At 38.4% G+C, this 4,270-nt stretch overlaps 1 long non-coding RNA gene across 1 annotated transcript; it reads left to right on the top strand.

The window, feature by feature from the left end:
• Positions 1-2,199: 2,199 nt before the first annotated feature.
• LOC143548685 (uncharacterized) lies at positions 2,200-3,757 on the top strand. The gene is made up of 3 exons (XR_013138003.1): positions 2,200-2,297; positions 2,385-2,530; positions 3,629-3,757. It is a non-coding gene; the product is annotated as an uncharacterized LOC143548685 (long non-coding RNA).
• The last annotated feature ends 513 nt before the right edge of the window (positions 3,758-4,270 follow it).

The raw sequence follows: 4,270 nt of genomic DNA, 5'->3' as shown, positions 1-4,270 counted from the left end.
CATGACTACTTTTACCGGCAGCACTTGTCCCAACTTTATTTTCTTTGGACTGATTGTTCATTTGAAGCTTATCTTCCATTATTTCAAAAGACTTGATGGTAGAAGCCAACTTTAAGAGTGTCATGGTATACAGGTTTGTGGTTCTTTTGATGGTAACCACATCGATGTTCTATGTGTAAGGTAGTGAATTCAACAACTTCATGTTGATCTCAAACAAACCAATGATGATACCGACACTACTCATTTTGGTGATGAGTGACTCACATCTGTTGATGAGAGAGGCAACCGATTCTCCTTTAATGTGTGTAAACATGTCGAATTCTCCTTTTAACATTTTTCGGCTTTCTCCCACATCCAGATTTCCTCCAAGTTTAGGTTCGTAAGACATTTTTTTTAACTCTATAGAAATTTTTTTTTTTTTTAGGGAAAGAGAAAAAAATTTTAAGTTTTTTTTTTTGCTACAGTACTGAGTCTGCTACAGTGCCGAGTCGCTACAGTGTTTCGCATGAGTTGCTACAGTACCGAGTTGCTACAGTACTGAGTTGTTACAGTGCATGCGAAATTCCTTTTTTCGCATGACTTGCTACAGTGCCGAGTTGCTACAGCCCCCCCCCCCCCCGCGGTGCGAAGTGCTACGGTACCTCGGCGATGCGATTGCCACAGTACCTCGGAAGCGACTGCTACAGTACCCGATGCGATTTTTTTTTTTGAGAATGTAACACCCAAACTTCCAAAAAGTCAAAAAGACTTTAGTCTAAACATCAATAAATCGGCCTAGATCTGAGTTTTTAAGCCGAATCTGAGCTCGGACACAAAAACTTAGATTTGGTGATTCTCGTGTATTTCCAAGGTGTAAGGGACTCCAAAAGAGATGAGTAACACGAAATCAACCTCAAATCTAACAAAAACTAAGATCAAAACCCGAAAAGTTTGACCTGAAAACCACAAAAAGTCGAGCCGAAGCTCTGATACCACTTGTAGGTCCTCTAGATAGATCTCAAGACTTGACTCGGATCAATCCGTGTTGTGGGTTAACGGAAATCACCAACGACACTCGGATCTCGGATTTTAGTTTGTTTATGTAAAAGAGAGAAAAATGAGAAATGAAGAGAGAACTTGTTTTTATTTCCAAGAGTTATGAAAGAGTTGGAGTGGAGAAATGGGTAGGTGACCTTTTATAGGGTCCCCATTTCTCCAAAACTTACAAAATAAACGTACCGATTACGTACTACACCGACTAAAAGCAAACTAAAACGACATATACAATCCTAAAAACAATATAAAATATTGGCCCCACAATGATAAATTAAAAGCATAAACTTGATCAAAAAAAAAATAAAATTTGAGTTTTTAAACTTGCTTGGTTGACTCTTGATAGACAAAATGGGACCCCATAATTATTGTACACTCTTTAAATTTTATTTATTAATATCTATCAATATTCTTTATATACTGTAGAAAACTATCACTAGAACACCATAAAAGAAGAAGATACTCATACTCCCATTTGCAATGGGAGTCAAGAACATGGAGAAAGTTTCAGTTTTGTTGGTCATGGTAATGTGTTGTTGGGCTTCCATGACTGAAGCTGATTATTTCAAATATAAAGATCCGAAACAACCAACTGGTGTTTTATCGGGAGTCAAGAACATGGAGAAAGTTTCAGTTTTGTTGGTCATGGTAATGTGTTGTTGGGCTTCCATGACTGAAGCTGAGTATTTCAAATATAAAGATCCGAAACAACCAATTGGTGTTCGGATCAAAGATTTAATGAAAAGGATGACGTTAGAGGAAAAGATCGGCCAAATGACACAAATTGATAGATCAGTTGCATCCAATGAGGTCATCAAGAAGTACATGATTGGAGATTTAATATCTTTTTGTGTCTTTCTTGTGTTCGCATGTTTCTTGAATTATGCATATTTGTAGGGAGTGTTTTGAGTGGAGGAGGGAGTGTTCCAGCCAAAAAAGCGTCCCCGGAAACATGGGTTGACATGGTCAACGACTTCCAAAAAGGCGCGTTAGCGACTCGTTTGGGGATACCATTGATTTATGGGATTGATGCTGTTCATGGTCATAATAATGTTTACAAAGCTACAATCTTTCCTGATAATGTTGGCCTTGGTGTTACCAGGCAAGTTGTAATATATAGCATATCTTGCTTAAGGTAAAGTCACTATAACATTATTAATCGGATAATGGACAGGGATCCTGATCTAGTTAAGAAGATTGGAGCTGCAACCGCACTTGAAGTTAGAGCCACCGGCATACAATATGCTTTTGCACCTTGTATTGCAGTAAGTTAAACAAAAGTTAATGCATAATTTTGCTGATAATATAAAAAAGGTGCGATTTTTTGGAGAATTATAGATTTTCTTAAACAGGTATGTAGAGATCCGAGATGGGGTCGTTGCTTCGAGAGTTATAGTGAAGATCCCAAGATTGTTAAGTTAATGACCGAGATTATACCAGGTTTACAAGGAGACATCCCTGCTGGATCAAGAAAGGGTGCTCCTTTTGTCGGCGGACAGTAAGTTAATTAACCTTTGTCTATCAAACATGTTTATTCTCACAAATCTTGAATCTTTAATGTATGAGTTTTTTAGATCTATCTAGTGCATGATGTTTTAACTTAAGGTCTTATCTGTTTCTAGCAATTTAAAATTTCATTTTTCAATCTGTGGGTATTATTTGGTCAATAAAATAAGAAGTAAAGATGAGTTCCACAAGGTGGAATATTATGTAAACCTCATAATATTTTCAAAAAAAAAATGTGAACCTCATAAGTGAGAGATGGTCCACAAAGTGTGAAAGATGAATAGTATGGTCACAGAAAGTACCATAGACTTTTCATCTGGTCCTTCAAAGAATATATATCTTCTTGTTTTCCTCTCTTTTAAAGAGATGCTGCCAATCATATTTATGATAAATAAGCTTGACTTTTCATGGTCAACACTCTATATTTTACATTAAAAAAAGGTACAGTTCGAATTTCACTTGTGTCACTTTTGGGTGGATATTAGTAATGAAGGATTTGAGCTAGGCCTTGTGCAAAGGTTGTCAGTTCGAACCCTAAGCCCACCCGGGTTTTCGTCCCACCGTGTGTTACGCCAGAGAGTTCTGCTCTTGTGGTGACATAATGACTGTCAAGTGGCAGTCGACGGTATGGTTTCCCGAGAAACGCCTAAACCAAACTCCAAGCCAGCGTGGGCCCGGTTAAGACAACATAGTCTGGCCAGAGTGGGACATCGCGACTCTCCAAATTTAAAGTGTGTGGTAGCCTGAATATAAAATAGCCGTCGTTCCGAAAAAATATATATATGAACAGGAAGTAGCATAATATCTTCTTGTTTTCCTCTCTCCATTAATTAAAGCAAATCTTTCTAATCTCACATGATAGATAATATTGACTTTCTATGGACAGCATGTTATACTTTACATCAAAAGATAGCTCTAAATCTTAACTTATGTGGACCATGTGTTGCACTAACTCAGAAATTGAAAAGGCAATTAGAAAAAAATATAGGAAAGGAGAAGATGTCATGCTTACATGTTCCTGATATATATATGATTTTGAATATACAACATAGTATATGACATAGTATGTGTTGATTCCATTTTTGAACAGAGATAAGATAGCATCATGTGCTAAGCATTATCTGGGAGATGGTGGGACCCACTTGGGCACAAACAAGGGCAACACGATCATAGACGCCAAAGGGTTCTTCAGCATACACATGCCTGCATACTATGATGCTGAAGAAGCGTGTATTGACTTACTTGTATACGATCAACGTTCCTCGGGTACGAGTATGCTATAACACCGATGGTTTTCCGAGATACGAGTTCTTCTACCTACAAAACGAGCAGCACCGTGAGCTTACCCCTCAGAAAGGGACAGAGGGGTCCTCTTTGGGGTAACCCTCCGGTGTGAGAATCAGGTATTGTAGGAGAAGATAATTAAGATGTGAAAATGAGTAAAGGATTTAGAGTATATTTTTCTGTCTGCCTCCAACTGTGGAGGTGGTGTGGTATTTATAGTATTAGGGTTTCCAATGATTGGGCTCAGACCCAATTAGGGCCTTTTTGGCCTCCTCCTATTGCTTCGCGCCACGTGTACTTGGGACACCTGGTGCTTTTTCATTGATTATTCTCTGACCAAGGTATTTCACCTGACCCATGTGTCATCACGTGGTGGCACATGGGCTTTGCTGAGTTGTCCACCCTTCATTGGCAGCTGTCAACATCAGCACATTCTTTATTCCTTAAA

Source organism: Bidens hawaiensis, unplaced genomic scaffold (assembly GCF_021521415.1).
Source record: "Bidens hawaiensis isolate Kalapana, Puna unplaced genomic scaffold, B.hawaiensis_p1.1 tig00000055_1, whole genome shotgun sequence".
In the NCBI taxonomy this organism is placed as follows: domain Eukaryota; kingdom Viridiplantae; phylum Streptophyta; class Magnoliopsida; order Asterales; family Asteraceae; genus Bidens; species Bidens hawaiensis.
This window is presented reverse-complemented; position numbering and strand designations above follow the sequence as displayed.